At 33.9% G+C, this 19,971-nt stretch overlaps 1 protein-coding gene across 2 annotated transcripts in view; it reads right to left on the reverse strand.

Moving 5' to 3' along the window:
* Positions 1-19,971, reverse strand: part of BRWD3 (bromodomain and WD repeat domain containing 3) — a 105,834-nt gene that overhangs the window by 70,499 nt on the left and 15,364 nt on the right. The gene's annotated exons all lie outside the window — the stretch shown is intronic.

Below are 19,971 nucleotides of genomic sequence, written 5' to 3' on the forward strand. Positions count from 1 at the left end.
ACATTATGCTAAGTGAGAGAAAACGGACAGAGAAATACAAGAATGGCAGGTCCTTGAATAACCTCATTTAGTTCAAAGCCATCTCATTATAATGTTGATGAGATGGCATAGGAACTCTTGTTTACATCAATTAGTTTATGGTAAAATTATTTTCATTATAAGTCATTTTGCTTAAATTCACGGAACCTATTGATGATCTTAAGTGAGGACTTACCATGCTGTATGATATCATTTATATGTAGAATCTAAAAAAAACCAAACTCGTAAAAACAGACAGTAAAATGGTGATTACTAGGAGCGGGGGTGGGGGTGGGGGAAGAGGACAGATGCTATTTAAAGGTACAAACTTACAATGAGTAATAAATAATTCCTAGGGATTGAATGCACAGTATAGTGAATATAGGCAACAATACTGTATTCTAATCATCAAACTTGCTGAGACTACAACTTAATCATCTCAACCACTAAAAAGCAGTGATAATTATGTAATGTGATACAGGTGATAATTATTGCCAGTGACACTCATATTACAATATATAAATGTATCAAATTAACATGTTGTATACCTTAAATGTTCATAATGTTACATGTCAAATATATTTCAACTTTTCAAAAGTGCATTACATTAAAAGGCCTTTTTTTTTGTAGAAAGCATAGGTTCAAGTATGCATTTCATTCAATCACATGAGCAGACATTTGCCCAGATACAATTAGAAATTTAATATTTCTACTTATTTTCTATGTCCTTCTGATGAAATATTCATTGTGATTTACATGTGAAATGTAACTGAGCTTTGTGCTCTGTAATTCTAGACATAAGAAGTACAGGAAACAGGAAAAACAGCTGCCTTTGACAATAAGGCAATGCAAACCTGCTATCTGCGACAACATGGATAAACCTAGGGAACACTATTCTAAGTGAAAGAAGCCAAACAGAGAAAGACAAATATCTCATCATCTTACTTATATGCGGAACATTTCTTTTTTAAGTTGAATTCATAGTGACACTAAGTAGAATGGTGGTTACCAGAGGCTGCAGTGGGGAGGAGATACTAATCAAAGGGTACAAACATTCAGTTGTAAAATTAAAAAAATTCTAGAGACCTAATATACAGCACACTGACTATAGTTAATACCGAAAATAAGATCTAGCCAGACAATCATCTCTAATACGTCAATTGGAGCAACAATTAATATAAGACCAAGTTTTATTTTAATGTAAGACCCAGTCTTATATTAATTTTTGCTGCAAAAGATGCATTAGAGCTGATTGTCCAGCTAGGTCTTATTTTCGGGGAAACATGGTAATAATGTATTGTATACTTGAAATTTGCTAAGAGAGCAGATCTCAAGTGCTCTCATCTCAAAAAAAAATGGTAACTATGGTAGGTGATGAACATGTTAATTTCTTTAATTGTGGTATTCATTTTATAATGTAGACATATATCAAAACATCACACTGTATAGCTTAAATATACATGTTTTATTTGTCCAAAATAAATAAATAAAAAAGAAAAAATGCAAACCAACACTAGTGAAGATTCTAAGAGGCTAATCACCATTTCTGAGGCCCCAGAAAGTAGTCTATAAACAACCATGTTTTGCCTTTTTCTCTTTGACCTAGTGTCCACTACGGAATTTTGCTAGAGCTTGAAAGGACTGTAAATATTAAGCTTTAGTCCAACCACTCATTTTACATGTAAAAACCTATGATCCAGGTGGTGAAGCAAGGTTTCCAAAGTCATACTGGTGATAATCAACAGCTTGAACTTGCGTCCAATGATTTTTTTTCCTTACACCACAACTGCCTCTCAGTTGGTATTTTATGTTTAAATATATCAACAATGTTTACCTCCCACAAAATAAAAGACTTTGATGGGTCTAAAGCAATGAACAGAGTGCTCCCCCTTATTTTTGTGGGTGGGGGAGGAGGATAAAAGACATAACACATAGTAATCCCTTGGGAAAATCAAAGAAACCGGAGAGTAGCTCAATAGGTACTGGCAGAATTGGCTCCGGATTTACCAATTCCCTGTATTTCGGCAAAATAACAGTAAAAAGTCAACAAAGCAACAAGAAAAAGAACAACTGGCCTAGTTTCTTCCTTATGTATAAGAATCTATAAAATAGGCATAACGCTACCTATCTTGAGACTTAAGTGAGGTGAACTTTGTATTGTAGAATATCTAGCACAGCAGGCTTAGTTCCTAATGAAGCTTAGCACCTGTTCATCTTCCCTTTTCTTCCTCTCTGGGATCTCAGTGCTCTCACATTGGTGGGATGTGAGAAAAACTGGTGGGATGGGGGAAAGGGGAAGAAGTTTGATACATATTAGATTGGTGACACTAATGGATAGTGATCTCTATGCTAAAGAAAATGATAAAACATATGCAAAAATATTACATACTTTGCTGACCAGGGTCGCCAAACAACAACAAAAAAACCCTTGTTGTATAATAAAATAAAATTTATTTAACACTTTTATGTGCCAGGCACTGTGCTAAGCACTTTATATGTTTAACTTATTTAACCCTATGAAAATTACTATTGATATCTCCTTTTTAAAGATGTGGAAACTGAGGCACAGAGGGGTTAATAATTTATCCAAAACCCCAAGTTAGTAAGTGGCAGAGCCAGCATTGAAACCCAGGCAAATTGGCTTCAGAGACTGATCTCTTAACCAATATTCTATAATAGCATTTCTGAAAATGAGAGAAAAATAAAACAAAATAATAATTTGCTGAATAGGTAAACTATGCTCTAATGACTACAACAGGTTTCACCTCAAACCTTCAATTCTAGCGCAAACCAACCCAGAACATAATTGAATCTGCCAAATCATCTAATTTCAAAACTATAATATAAAAAAGCAGGATAAAGCATGTTTAAAAAGAGATTGAAAACACCTAGAAATAATAGGCCAGCTCAGCAAGGTCACAGGAAATAAGATCAATACACCCAAATCAATTGCATTTCTATACACTAACAACAAACACTCAGAAACCAATACTAAAACCAATACCATTTACAATTACCACCCCCCAAAAAAACTGAATGCTTAGATACACACTTAACATGTGCAATACCTGTATGCTGTAATCACAAAATATTGATGAAAGAAATCACAGAAGACCTCAATAAATGGAAACATACCATGTTCATGGATTGGAAGGCTTGACATAGTAAACGTGTCAATTCTCCCAAATTGATTTATAGGCTCAATGCAATTCCTTTCAAAAAGCCTTTGCAGACACTGACAAGCTTATTCTAAAATTTATATGTACAGGAACTGGCCCTAAAATATTAAAAAACAACCTTGACAAAGAATAAAGAGGGAGGGATTATGCTTTCCAATATTAAGGCATACTATGTAACTAATCAAAACAATGTGGTTCAAGTAAGGAGATAAACACATTGATCAATGCAACAAAATAGAGGACCAAAAATAATAGATCTACACAAATATTCTTAACTAATGTTTAAACAAAGTACAAATAAAATTCAATAGAGAAAATATAGGATTTTCAACAAATGCTGCTGAAACCATTGGACATCCCTAGGTAAAAAATAATGAACCTCCACCTAAGCCTCATACACTATACAATTTAACTCAATATGGATCATGGAATTAAACATAAAACGTAAAACCATCAAGCTTTTAGAAAAAAACACAAAGGAAAAATCTTCAGGATCTGGAAGTAGGCAAAGAATTCTTAGGCTTGACAACAAAAGCATGATCCATAAAAGTGAAAACTGACATACTGGATATCACTAGAATTAAAAACCTTTGGTCTATAAAAGTCTATGTAAAGAGGATGAAAAGACAAGTATCAAATGGGGAGAAAATATTGGCAAACAACATACTCAACAAAGGACCTAGAATATATAAAGAACTCTTAAAGCTTAACAATAAAATAAAACAAATTCAAAAATTCAATTAGAAAATGGGTTAAAGACATTTCATCAAAGAGGATATACATGGGGGTGGCCTGTTAGCTCAGTTGGTTAGAGCATGGTGCTAATAACACCAAGCTTGCCAGTTCGATCCCCACATGGGCCACTGTGAGCTCTACCCTCCTTAAATATATATATATATATATATATATATATATACACACACACACACACACACACACACACACACACACACACACACACACACGTAAGCACACGGAAAGGAAAAATGTTCAACATAAGTAGCAATGCAAATTAAAACCACAAGGAAATGCAAATTAAAACCATGATAGATCACACAACATACCTATGAGAATGGCTGAAATAAAACATCATGATCTTACATTTAAGTCTTTAATCCATTTTGAATTTATGGTGTAAGGAGGTGGTCCAGCTTCATATTTTATTGCATGTGTCTGTCCTGTTTTCCCAGCACCATTTATTGAATAGACTGTCTTTACCTCAATGTAAATTCTTGCTTCCATTGTCGTAGATTAAATTACTATATAGGTATGGATTTATTTCTGGGCTCTCTATTCTGTTCCCTTGATCTATGTGTCTTTTTTTATGCCAGTACCATGCTGTTTTGATTAATATAACCTTGTAGAATAATACTGAATGTCAACTATAATTTATGTAGAGTCACAGGATGTGGAGTACAGCATAAGGAATAGAGTCAATGGAATTGTAACAGCTATACATCACATCGGAGGGGTAGTAGATTGGGGGAGGGCAGTGATCACTTTGTGAGGGGTGTAAATCTCTGACTATTACATTGTTTTGTACACCTGAAACTAATAAGAAACAAACAAACAAACAAAAATAACACATCATGACAATACCAAATGCAGGTGAAGATGGGGAAAACCTGGATCACTCATACGTTGCTGCTGGGAACCTACAATGCTACAGCCACTCTGGAAAATACTAGTATGGTAGTTTTTTTTGACAACAACAACGAAAAAAAAAAACCTACAAAAGCAAAACTAAACATGCAATTACCATATGACCCACAATTGTACTCTTGGGCTTTCATCCTAGAGAAATGAAAGCTCATGTTGAAAGAAAGGAAGGAAGGAAGGAAGGAAGGAAGGAGGGAGGGAGGGAGGGAGGGAGGGAGGGAGGGAGGGAGGGAGGGAGGGAGGAAGAAAAAGTCCTATCCACAAATGTTCATAGCAACTTTATTTGTAATAGCCGAAAGATGGAATCAATCCAGATGCCTTCCAGCTGGTGAATGGTCAAACAAACTGTGATATATCCATACTATGGAATACCACTTAGCAACAAAAAGGAATAACTATTGATACATGCAACAACTTGGACGAATGCCCAGGGAATTATGCAGAGTGAAATAAAATTATAAACTGTATGATTCCGTTTATATAACATTCTTGAGTCCAGATCAGTGGTTGACAAGACTGTAGGGGTATGTCAGGCAGGAGGTTGGTGGGTGTGGTTTATATATGGGCAACATGAGAGATTCTTGTGATGATAAAACTATCTTCACTGTGGAGGTGGATACACAATGATATAATTGTATAGAACCTAGTAACCACACACACAGACTCAAATGACTATAAGCAAAACTGAGAACACCTGATAAAACCATAGGCAATCCCTGAGTCTTACCCTTACCAAGCCTCCCAGTTTACCACCCTGGCACCTTTGCTTACGCTATTCCTTTAGCTTTATGCCTACCTCTGCCATTGCAGCCTGTCAATATCTTTCTTATCTTTGAACACATAGCCTAAAACCACCTCCTTTTTCATGAAATCTTTCTCAGTCACTTCAGCCAAAAGTAAACTCTCTTGCTTGTCACAGTCCTTTAACAGTTACTTGTGCATATCTCTGATCTAGGATTATAAGCACTTTAAAGATAATGATTAATGTCTAATACATCATACAATTACCTAGCTTAGTCCCTTGGAAGCAAAAACCATCGATGTAATTACTCTGGTGCCACCTTTCCCAAAATATCCAACCATAATTCCTACTCCTCCAAGGCATAAATTTTCCACACGAAATCAGACAAGTCTTTTGTGTCCTATGCTGATAACCTCTCATCTGGAATGTTCTATTCCTCAAGTTATAATCAGTCTTTCAAAGTTCATCTCAAAGTTTATTTATTCCTTAAAATCTCCCCTTGTTTGTCTTAATCATTTTCATCTTTCCTTCCGGAATGCTCAATACACTTTGTACTTCACTGAAATCACTTAGTCGATGTCTTCTATAGATGAGATATTTGTGCCTCTCCACCATTCACATATTGAAAATCTAATGTCCAATGTAATAATAGTATTACCCTGTTTCCCCGAAAATAAGACCTAGCCGGACAATCAGCTCTAATGCATCTTTTGGAGCAAAAATTAATATAAGACCGGGTTTTATATTATATAAGACCCGGTTTTATATTATATTATACAAGACCCGGTCTTATATTAAAATAAGACTTGGTCTTATATTAATTTTTGCTCCAAAAGATGCATTAGAACTGATTGTCCAGCTAGGTCTTATTTTCAGGGAAACACAGTAGAAGCTGGATCCTTTGGGAAGTGATTAGGTCATGAGGGCAGAGACCTCATGAATGGAATTAGTGCCCTTACAGGAGGCCTGAGAAAGCCCCCTTGCCCATTCCTCCATCTGAGGTTACAGCAAGAAAGCACTGTCTATGAACCAGAAAGCAGGCCCTCACCAGACACCAAATCTGCAGGGACTTTAGACTTCTCAAGACACCAGAACTGTGAGAAATAAATGTTTGCTTATAAGCCACCCAGTCTATGGTATTTTGTTATAGCACTCCAAAATTGCTGAGACAATGCCCTGTACTGTAATCATATTCCATCTAAATCATCCCAATCAAAGTAAAATCTTTGACAGCAAGGACTGCCCTGAAGACTTGAAAAGGCTTTGAATAAATTTGGTGTTCAATTATTTGCTGATTTAAAAAAAAAAAAAAAATACTTCTAGAAAGTTAAGTAATATGCATTATCGTTCAACCTTCCAAAACCATGGAGAATATAAATTCCATAGAGTCAGTAGGTTTCACAGGGAATCCTAATCAAATCTGAAAAAGTGATCAAATTTTCTTATGATTTATAAGAAAGATATCTTTTTTTATTCTCCCTGCCTTGCTAAACCTTGCCTTCTCAGTTTCTTTTTCATTGTTTTTTTATTAGTTTCAGGTGTACAAAACAACACAATTAGACATTTACACCCCTCACAGAGTGATAACCCCACAAGTCTACTACCCGTCTGACATCACACACAGCTATTACAATACCATTGACTATATTCCCTGTGATTTACTTTACATCCTGGGAATGCATTTATATATACACATATATATATATACACACACACATATATGTATATATATAAACACACATATATACATACACACACACACACATATAATTAGCTAACATTCAATATTAATTCAATATTATTTTATATTAGTTTCAGGTATACAGCGCAGTAGTTAGGCATTTACATAATCTATGAAGTGATTCCTCCAATAAGTCCAGTACCCACCTGACACCCTACATAGTCTTTACATTATTGATATTCCCCATACTGTATTTGACATTCCCTGAGACTGTTTTGTGACTACCAATTTGTACTTCCTAATCCCTTCACCTTTATCACCCATCCCCCAACACCCCTCCATCTAACAACCATCAGTTAGTTCTCAGTATCTGAGTCTATTTCTGTTTTATTTGCTCATTTATTCTGTTCTTTAGATTCCACATATAAGTGAGATCATATGGTATTTGTCTTTTCTCAGTCTGACTTATTTCACTTAGCATAATATCCTCTAGGTCCATCCATGTTGTTGCAAATGGTAAGATTTCATTCTGTTTTATGGCAGAGTTATACTCCATTGTATATATGTACATAATTTCTTTATCCAATCGCTTATTGATGGACATTTTGGTTGTTTCTGTATCTTGGCTATTGTGAATAGCACTGCAGTAAACACAGGGGTGCTTATTTTTCTTTTGAGTTAGTGTTTTGGATTTCTTTGGATAAATACCCAGGAGTGGAATTATGGATTATAAATTAGTTCTATATTTAATTTTTTCACAAACCTCCATCTTGTTTTCCATATGACTGCACCAATTTGCAATCCTACCAACAGTGCATGAGGGTTCCCTTATTGGCCACCTGAATCTTCTCTTTGGAGAAATGTGTATTCAGGTCCTCTGCCCATTTTTGAATTGCATTGTTTGAGGTTTTTTGGTGATGAGTTATATGAGGTTTTTTTAAAATAAATTTTGGATATTAACCCCTCATCAGGCGTATCATTGGGAAATATCTTCTCCCATTCAGTAGGATGTCTTTTTGTTTAGTTGATGGTTTCCTTTGCTGTGAAAAAACTTTTTAGTTTGATGTAGCCCCGTTTGTTTATTGTTTCTGTTTCCCTTGCTGAGGAGAAAGATCAGTAAAAATATTGCTAAGGGTAATGTCTGAGAGTTTAGTTCCTATATTTTCTTCTAGGAATTTTATGGTTTCGTGCCTAACATTTGCCTATATTACATTTTTAGTTTATTTTTATACATGACATAAGAAGGTGGTCCAGTTTCACTTTTTTGCACGTATCTGTACAGTTTTCCCAGCACCATTTATTAGACTGTCTTTACCCCAATGTAAATTCTTACTTCCGTTGTCATAGATTAAATGAGCATATAGGCATGGATTTATTTCTGGGCTCTCTATTCTGTTCTATTGATCTATGTGTCTATTTTTATGCCAATACAATGCTGTTTTGATTACTATGCATAATTTGTAGCATAATTTGCTATCAAGTAGCATGATACCTCCAGTTTTGTTCTTATTTTTCAGGTTTGCCATGGCTGTTCAAGGTCTTTTATGGTTCCATATAAATTTTAGCATTATTTGTTCTATTAATAGTTCTGTGAAAAATACCACTGGTATTTTGATAGGGATAGTATTGAATCTATATATTGCTTTGGGTACAGACATTTTAACTATATTAATTCTAATTATCCATGAGCATGGTATATGTTTCCATTTACTTGTATCTTCTTTCTCTCTTCAATGTCTTATAATTTTCTGAATACAGGTCTTTTACTTCGTTGGTTAAATTTATGCCTGTTTTAATTTTTTGATGCAAATGTAAATGTGATTTTTTCTTAATTTCTCTTTCTGATAGTTCGTTACTGGTATATAAAAATGCAACCAATTTCTGAATATGAATTTTGTATTGTGCTACTTTACTAAATTTATTTATCAGTTCTAATAGTTTTCTTGGTGGAATCTTTGGAGTTCTCTACATATAGTATCATGTCATCTACAAATAACGACAGTTGTACTTCTTCCTTCCCCATTTGAAAGCGTTTAATTTATTTTTCCTGTCTGACTGCTGTAGCTAAAACTTCCAGTACTATGTTGAATAAAAGTGGTGAATATGGGCATCCTTGTCTTTTACCTGATCTTAAGGGGAATGCTTTTAACTTTTCCCCACTGAGTATGATAATAGCTGTGGATTTGTCATAATGGCCTTTATTATGTTGAGATATGTGCTCTCTATTCCCACTTTGCTGAGTTTTTATCATAAATGGATGATGGATTTTGACAAATGTTTTTTCTGCCTCTATTGATATGACCATATGATTTTTATTTTTCATTTAGTTTATGTGGTGTATCACATTAATTGATTTGCAGACACTGAACCAACCTTGCATACCACGAATGAATCCCACTTGATTATAACGTATTGCTGAATTCAGTTTGCTACTATTTTGTTGACGATTTTGCATCTATGTTCATTAGGGATATTGGCCTATAGTTTTCTTTTTTTTTGTAATGTCTTTGTCTGGTTTTGGAATAAGGGCAATGGTGGCCTTGTAAAATGAGCTTGGGAGCCTTCCCTCCTCTTGGATTTTTTTGAATCTCAGTTTCTTATTATTGTTTTTCCTACTCTGACTTACTCTTGATGAAACACTGATAATTAATTCAAATTCTATCCAGGGCTCTCTTCTCTGTCTTCATGCTGTCCCTGCAATCTTACCTAGCCACATATGAATTACTGCCATATCTGTATCTCTAACCTTTACTTTTCACTGACTCTTATCACCTCCTCTCTACACCTACAGTAATAGCCTTCCCCTGCTTTCTCTGCCTGCCTCTGCCAGTCTGTCTCCTCTCCAATTTATCCTACACTCTGCCCCCTGAGTTATATTTTCAAAATAGAAATTCTGTCACATAATTTCCCTATTTAAAAGTATACAATGGTTCAATCTAAACTCATTAGTATAGTGTAGAACAGGGGTTGGCAAACTAAAGTCCATGGGCCAAATTCAGCATACCACCTATTTTTATAAATACAGTTTTACTAGAAAACAACCACACTCATTCATTTACATATTATCTATGGCTGCTTTCATACTACCACAGAGCTGAGTAGTTGCCACAGAGACCAAATTACACAGAAAGCCAAAAACTTTTACTATCTGGTCTTTTATCCAAAAATTTTGCACTCTTAGCATGGAGGGTTCAGAACAATTGTTCTCCAACCTCCCTTTTCAGTCTCATCTCCCACCATAAACTCTAGGTCTTTATTATAGCAAACAGGTAAGTCTCTTCTGAATAAAACCACTATTCATTTTTCAAGGAGCTATATTTGTTACAGTTAGACCTCAAAGAATACTTAATATAATGGTGGTATTTATAGATTCCCACCATGTTATCTCATGTCTTATTTAAAATGCACACAACAATGTGTAAACTATAACTGTAAACATAAATCAGAGGCTGGAAACTATTTGGGAAAGTGATAGTAAATATACATATTATAAATATCTCAGAGCACCTACAATGGTCGACAAAAGGTTCTAGTGTGGCAATCAGGAAATATATATTACTTACTTTGTTAAGAATTTTGTGGGAGGAGCACTAGATTTGGAGTCAAAAGATAGGTCTGAGACTTAAGTTTATATATTAAAGCACCCACCATAGTTGTGAGTTAAACAATCTTTTCAAAAAGGCAACACAAATAATAGACTTTTAATCTGAGGCATTATTGTCATTATCAATATTATTATAAGTATCTGTGACCCAATATCATAATTACAAATTACATTTGCATAACATTTTAAAGGTTATAAAGTAATTCCACAGACATCTCATTTGAGTTCACAGTAATCCTGTGAAATCTGAAGGCAAGCATTTTCTTCAATTTGTAAATGAGGAAGTTAAGGCCCAAAGAAACTAAGCATCTTGCCTAACTAACATCACAGCCAATAAACAGTAGAGCCTAAGTTGAATCCAGGTCTCCTAATTCTAGTTCAATAGTCATCCCTCTTTTCAATGCTGTCTATTTAATGACATTATAGAAAATACAATCTGCTATTAGCCTGAAATAGAAAAGAACTTTAACAGCAAAAATTCTACTTATATCACTCAATATTCCCTTCACCTGCAAAAGACACTGAAGAAAACCAGCAGGGACTCTGGCATCTACTGAATTGGGTTTTATTAGAAAATTCACCAAGACCCAAAGAATATTCTAAGATGGCCACATAAGAGTTGTTAGACCACTAGTTTACCCCATTTATTTTTCATTTACAGTGGAGAAAAATCTGTATTAAAATTATTTTACACTGGTATGGAACTTTGAACTGGTGTCAGAAAATGTTTCTAGGCTAAAATAAAGGATTTTCAACAACACAGACTAAGAACAACCAGAAAGGCCCCTAAATACAATTAATAACAAATTGCTGTATGTTAACCACCTGCTTTTAAAAGATTTATAATACCACATGTTGGAAGAATCAAAACCTATCTGGGACTGAAAGAGTGAATTATCAGCCAGGACTGAAAAAGAAAAAAGCAGCCCTGCAATTAATCAGGCTGGGAGGACAGACACAGATAAAGCTGGCTCTAAAGTTAACAGGAAACATTGTTTTTCCCAAGGTCATGCAGCAGTTGTAAAATATCGTAACTACTTGCTCTTTGAGTGATTATTGCTTTTCTTATGAACAATGCCCCCAGACTTGCTCTGCTATTTTCATTTATTACTGGAAGGAGATACCCAATGCCTAAACCACCCTGATTCAAGACAGAACCCAACCCCTTGATAATCCCCACTTCTTTCAATCAGTCTCAGAAGCAGCCAGAAATCCAGAACTAATCCTGGCTTCCTTCTAACCCTCCTCAGAATTCTTCAGTGGTAAACCAAAACTTATAAAAGACACTTCCTCCGCCCCCTTATCCAGAGGACTTCCAAGGTTCCTCAGGAGTGTAGCGTACTCCCTCACGATGAGTCAGTAAATCTGATTTTGTCAGACTACAGGCTTGTTCCTGGTGGTCTCTGGTTGTCGAGGCTTTAACAAGGTAACTTATTTTGAGTTACCCTACAGATTCAGCAGTTTAGTGCTGAAAAAAGCCTCCCGCCCCACACTAAAAGAAAAAAAAAAAAAAACACAAACAAAAAACCTTCTAAACATAAACCAGAAAATCACTAACCACAAGAGAATTTCACTTTCACTGCCAAGAAAGATAACTTGCTGAATTCTACTGTTTATATCACAGGAAACTTGTGATCAATGATGCTAAAAGATATAGTATTTAACCAAGACCAGGTAACTAACTACCATATTTGCTGGGAGAAAAAGTGTGTCATCAACTTGGCATCAAGCTCCAGATAAAACCAGAAGTGCACAAATTGGTGGTATTATCTGATTTTCAATGCAAATGAGTCACATAACTCTTGAGTAATTTTATCTGTCAGTTATACTCTAATAATACACTATACATAATATTCATGAAATCCTTGTATAATTTTCTAACTTTTAATTTATAAACTTTAATACAGATTATATAAAAGTAAAATATTTCCAATTCTTCTGTAAATGGCAGAAAATGATACAAGATAAAATGAATTGTTTTATGTCAAGCTAACTTCATATCCATAGACACCATAAACAATCCAGAGAGTTTAAAGGTGACTCATTATCAATAAAACACTTTGGAAAACAGCAGGTCTAGCTATTTTAAAGAATAACCTCAACCCAACTTTGCTAGGCCAGCCTTATAAAGGGAATGAAGGACAAAAGACATTACTACTAACATCATGTTTTAATATGATGCCTACAAGATCAAGAAGAAATGTTTTAAAATCCACTAAAACAACTTCAAAATAATAACGCAAAGTTTTCAACTTCTAAAAAAACAGTAGTTACACACCTACCTCAAAGATAGACCTCAGGAATGTGGGGGTAGGGTGGAGGATGAAGCAGGGAGCGGGGTGCTTTCAGCAGAAGCTTAAGATTGAATCAAAAACAGTAACAGGCTCAGCCAATAACTGCTAACCAAATAACAGTCTTAAGGCTTTATACACACAAGGCAGAAAGGACTATTGTTCATGGATTGGGCTTCTTACATCACACCCATCACCATCATATCATCTTCAAATACAAAGTTTTTCAGAAAACAAGCTGTATTTAAAGAAGGCTAAAATAATCTCGTATTAGTCTTTTCTACGAAAGTCAGTTGGTCAACATTTACAGTTTGATTTTTTAAATTTTAATCGGAAAACAGAATAACAGCATACATGCAATCTTCTGATTGGTTAAAATACAGTTAAACATATTAGCTTCTGTAAGTAGAGAGGACCACAATAGACTAAGCAAATACTCTGTAAAGCACACTAGAAAGTGATTCATGAAATTCAGTGTCAATTCTAGATTTACAATGATTAGTAGTATTTTATGTGTGAAGCTAGATTCAGGGTTTCCCAACAAAGCTCTAAGAACTAAACAAATTAATATAAAGTCTTGAAAGAAGCCAGAAAGAGCAAAAATGAATTTTAATAAAACCCGAAAACTATAGTAAAAGCACAAAACAACAGATTATCTCCTTCATGGATTTGAGGCTACTATTGATCAAATTATGTCTCTGAAACCTTAACCACACAGAGTAACAGCTTTAGGCTTTAAGGCTGATGCCATTCCCACCCGTCACACCCATCCATGGTATAATTTAAATAATATTATTAAGTCCTGCAGGCTATTGGTATTCATAGTCACTGAATGCCTTATTGCTAGGATAATATTAAGTGAGATATGGCAAAAAAAACAACAAACAAAGAAAAACAAAACAAACAAAAAAACAGTATTTTTAATTCCATTCAGCCTTTTGGCAAAGTTCACTTAATATAATTTGAGAATAAATATCCTAAATCTTTATTTTACTATCTTCTTCTAAACCATTTAACCTGATTTTGTTATTATACATAGACATTTTAAATTGCCTTTTCCTCCAACTAAACAAATCTTGAGTTGTTTTACAGCTTTCCTTTGTGAACTGTAACTATAAACTTCTATTTTTCTAAGGTACAGAGTAAACTGTATAGAATACTAAAAGATTCTTTTAGAATACTTTGGTGTGTTGAAAGCAAAATCTAAAGAAATGACAAAGAATAGTGATGGAAGAAAAAAATGTTCATAATAGATTTAATTGAGAAATTCTTCATTATATTTTATATGATAATACTAAGACATATAATAAAATCCATTTTCTTTCAAATTGAAAAATTAAAATTACTAATCCTGATAGTAATGCACTATTGATTCCACAAATGGATACAGGGGCTAGAAACTCTTATGAGCTGTATAAAACCATATAAATGCCTTTAACAGAGATGCTTGTTTCCATGTGGCAGCAATTATAGTACTTCCATTCAATATTTAGTGAGCACTCACCATGCAGCACATACAAAAGATTCTGAGTTTGTAATCCAGTTCTAATTACTTGCAGGTGTGACAAGAATCCCTTGCTCCTCTCCAAATACATAAAAGTAATGACTTTGGGAGCAACTTGTTTCACTCATGCGTGAAAAAAGGAGGAAGGTGATAAGTGGAGGGAAGCAAGCAACAAAAAGCAAACCCTGACTTTGTGACCCATGGGCAAGAGATAAGAACTACATAAAATTAGGGAGGATGACAAATATTCCTGGCAAAAACCCAGTCACCCCAACCAAATAAAAAGTTTAGATTACTTTCTTTCAGTTTATATTTACATATTAAAAAGAGAAAGGTTTCCCCTCCTCCAAGTGAATTCCGGCTTTAATTGTGACATATAACCATACAATGGCCCATAAGTCAAGAGCCAATCAATGCTAAATGTAAGCTTAAGGCAACATATTAATTTGGCTATAGAAATAATGCATGCCTCCTGAGATGTATACAGTGTAAGTTACAGGCCTTACAATGTAAATTACAAGATAAAGGGGAAAAAAGGATTAAAAACAGAGTCTTATCACATCATGACCTTGACTAGCTTTAGAAAAATAAGCATATACATTTGTTCCTTGGGTATAATGTCATTCTCAAATTTAATGAATAAGCCATCCTATTACCATTTCTATGGATAATTTTATGAAAATTATTTAGAATTAGGAAATTTTCTGAAACTTTTATCATAACAGATAGTAACTACAATACTAGTTCTTCCAAGTTATTCATTTCAAATAGACATGAAATAGAATTTTTAAATTACTTCTGTAATGACAAACTAGTTCCGCAGCAGAGCTGTGTTTGTTTGAAATTTTATTTTCAATTTTTAGTGTAGCTACTACAAAATTTCCAAAACAAATACTAATATTTAAAGGGGTGAAAAAGTAACAATAGTTAGTGATTATAGTGCAAGATCTCAAACAATACTACAAATATTAATTACATATGCCCCAGGATTTCTTTGAGTATCATTAGGTATTAATACTGTTTTGAATTTAGCTCAATTTTCTTTCTCTAATTTTGGCACAATGCGATTAGTCAAGCATACAGCTAATGAAATGGCATGATTTGGAGCTTAGACCTGTAATAATGTAATAGGCATCTTTGCTGTTGCCCTATAGGAATTTGGAAATTCAACCTTGGTAAACTTACGTACACATATTTAATGTATTACAGTAATAGTCTAGAGAATAGAATCTGGGAATTAACTCCCAAATTCCATCCCCATGCTCCCTCACCTCCATTTCATTAAATTGCTAAACAATATTGTTGATTAACTGCACAAAGTATGGGAACATTTGAATAAATAATCCAATATAGTGGAGAGTCCAGATAAGGTCAGAATTTTATTGCTTTTGGCCAAAGACAAGTGTAAAACTTTCATTAGAAGGAAGTGGCATAATGTGATCTTTAAAGTGAGTTAACAAAATCAAAATAGGAAAATCTAAAGGTAATTTCTAAGTACAAAAATTAGAAATATTCAAAGTTAAATTTATAAAATGAATCATTAGTCAATACATTATTACCAAATTATGCACCTATCCAGAGAGCTGCTTACTGGTTTTCACATTGTTCTAAATCTGCAGTGTCCAATACAGTAGCCATTAGCTATGTGTGGTTATTGAATATCAAATTACTCAAACTTTCAAAAATTAAAAATTTAGTTCCTCAGATACAACAGACATATGTAGCTAGTGGCTACTATTGTGTATATCATAGGATAGAACATCACCATTACTGTAAAAAGTTCTATTGGGTAGCACTATTCTACATAAAATACAGTTAAAATGAACCCCAAGAAATAGCTGGTATAATTACAAATATACTAGATAAAACAAATAAGTGGGACATATCTATTTGTGTTAAAAATTCTATGCAAAGCAGGAATACAAGGAAACATCCTCAAACTGACAAAAGGCATCTAAGACCATACTTAATGGTGAAAGATTATTTCCTTTCCCCCTAAGATCAGGAACAAGGCAAGGATGATGTCCAGTCTCATCACTTCAATTCATCATTGTACTTGAGGCACTAGCATTTCAATAGTACAAGAAAAAGAACTATAGGGCAGACAAGATTAGAAAGGAAAAAGGAAAGCCTGTCTTTAATTGCAGACAACATGACTATCTATGTAGAGAATGCCAAAGAATCTCCAAAAAAAAAAACAACAAAAAAAACCCCCCATAAAAACAAAAAAAGAAAACAAAATAAAACAAAACAAAAAGACCTGCTATTAGATCTGGTTAGTGAATTTAGCAAGGTCAATATACTAAAATGCAAACAAACAAACAAAAAACTGTTTCTATTTACTATCAACAAACTAGAAACTGAAAATTTTAAATATACAATTTAAAACAGCATCAAAAACCATGAAATTCTTAGAGGAAACTTTCACAATAGATGTGCAAGACCAGTACGCTGAAAGCTACAAAACACTGCTGTGAGAAATTAAAGGAGAGTTAAATAAATGGAGAATTATATTATGTGCCTAGATTGGAAGGCTTATGGTTGTTAAGAAGATAATTCCCCCCAGATTGATCTGTAGATTCAACGTAATCCCAATCAAAATCCCAGTGGCTTCTTTTGTAGAAACTGAGTAGTTCTCTCTAAAATTATACATTGCAGGTGGGAATACAAAATGGGATAGCCATTTTCTAAATAATTTGGCAGTTTCTTAAAAAGTTAAACCTGCACTTAACATATGATACAACAATCCTACTACGTATTTACCCAAGAGAAATTAAAACAGATGTTCATGTAAAGATCTGTACAAAAATGTTTACAGCAGCTTTATTTATAATAGCCAATATCTGGAACAACCCAGATGTCTATAAAATTGATGAACAGAAAAGCAGACAGCAGTATATCCATACAATGGAATACTACTTGGTAATAAAAAGAAATATTATAAAACATAAAAATTCCTTTAAAAAAGTATGATACATGAAATGTCATGCATGAATTTTAAAAAATGAGGTGTAAGTGAAATCAGACAGACACAAAAGACTACACCCTGTATGATTTCATTCTGATGACATTCTAAAGAAGGCAAAAGTACAGTGACAGACTAGTGATTTCTAGGGATTGAAGGAGGGGTAGGGGATTGACTGCAAAAGACCTGAAAGAAACTTAAGGGGTGATAGAAATGTTCTATATTTTTATTGTGCTGGTGGTGTATACATGTTAAAATTCACTGAACTGTATACTGAAAGAGGGAGAATTTCTTTTATGTGAATTAGATCGTGATATACTTGACTTAATAAATAAAAGTGATATGGCTAATCCTTAATCTTTGGAGCTCTGTAAGTGTTAATCTGTTATACCAAGGAAGTATGGTATCCTCTGACCATGAAATGGTTTAGAAATAAACTGTTTGGAAGGCAAGCAATATTAACTTATGCCTGTTACATAGGCACTTCTCTCTGGGCTTTTGGTTTTTCTCCTATAAATAGGGGTTTACAACCCAATTTCCCAAATCTACTCCCAGAAAACTTTCACAATGTTAAAGGTATTCTGGGAAACGGTTTCCACTGTTGGGTTAGGAAATACTCCTCATAAGGTGACTCACAAGGCATTTAAGCATATGAAAGGCTCTGAGCAGAACTACATACATTTATTTTTGTCCACATTTTTAAACTCAGTGTTTCCCACATTTAATTGACCAAGGAACCCATTTATCAAGAAGTAGTGTTGTTAAAGTTCTTTCTAGTTCTAATATTCTTTGATAAAACTTTGAAGATTTATCTTCATGATTAAGTTTTATTTACATTGGAAAATGATAAAACTGATTGATTTTAAAGTAGCTGTGGAGAACTGTACCCTACAATGGGAAAACTGTCTCAAATCAAAATTTAAAATTTCATATTCATCTTGATTACTTTCCTAGTCAACTCCTTTTTTTTTAAATCAGGTTCTGCATTCTAAATACACTAAACTTAAAGATTTTGACTAGTATATACAGTAGTCCCCCCTTACCCGTAGTTTCGCATTCTGCAGTTTCAGTTACCTGCAGTCAACCACAGTCTAGAAATACTGAACAGAAAATTCCAGAAATAAACAATTCATAAGGCTTAAATTGCATGCTGTTTTGAGTAGCGTGATAAAATCTCACACCATCCTGATGCATCCTGCCTGGGACATGAATCATCGCTTTGTTCAGCATATTCACTGTATACACTCCCTGCCACTTAGTCATTTAGTAGCCCTCTTGGTTATCAGATCGGTTACCAGATCCACTGTCAACTGTCCAGGTATCAGAGTGCTTGTTTTCAAGTAACCCTTATTTTACTTAATAATGGACCCAAAGCACAAGAGTAGTGATGCTGGCAATTCAGATATGCCAAAGAGAAATCATAAGCGCATTCTTTAATTGAAAAGGTATGTATGTATAGGAAAAAACACAGTATATATACATACATACATATATATACATATACATATATATATATATATATATATATATATATATATATGCGCCACATATATATATGCCACATATATATATGCGCGCTCCGATACTATCTGCAGTTTCAGACATCCACTGGGGTCTTGGAACAGGAGGACTACTGAACTACATAAAAATACATCTTGACTGAATTATCTCTATTGTAATAGCTCCTCCCCAAGTAACATGGCAGATTTAGGATTGTGAAAGCATCAATGCCAGGACACTAAAATTCCTTAGTAATTGCTATATGAGTAACAAAGGGATCGAAGTCAGAACAGTGTTGACCGTAGAAAACCAGCAGAAATTTGAATGTGTATATATATATATATATATATATATATATATATATATATATATATATGCAGTTAAAAGAATTTTTTAAAAGGGAACAGAAGAACAAAGAAACACTGAAAGCCTAATTAATACTCTAAAGGCTGCTTTTCAGCACTTCACATGTGACCACTAAAGGAAGTATAAAGCACTTCAAATAATGTTGATAATGTGGCTAAAAATATCATATCTTTTGAACATAAAGAAATGCATGCATAATGAAAGTTATTTCAATTAAATTTAATAAATAAATTATTAATAAATACTTAAGGTAAAAGTGAATACTGAAAACTTATGAAGGGTAAACAAACCCCTGTAAAATGGAAAAAAAGTTTAAAACACCATGTCCAATTACACTCAACCCAGTTGTCTACTTTTCCCAGTAACATCTAGGCTATGGAAGAGTACTGTTAGTGATATACCTCAAAGTATCCAATTTACCTTAATAACCCTTATAAATCTTTATCAATTATTTTTCTAAGT

Source organism: Rhinolophus sinicus, chromosome 18, assembly GCF_057876585.1.
Source record: "Rhinolophus sinicus isolate RSI-liver-muscle chromosome 18, RSI-T2T, whole genome shotgun sequence".
In the NCBI taxonomy this organism is placed as follows: Eukaryota; Metazoa; Chordata; class Mammalia; order Chiroptera; family Rhinolophidae; genus Rhinolophus; species Rhinolophus sinicus.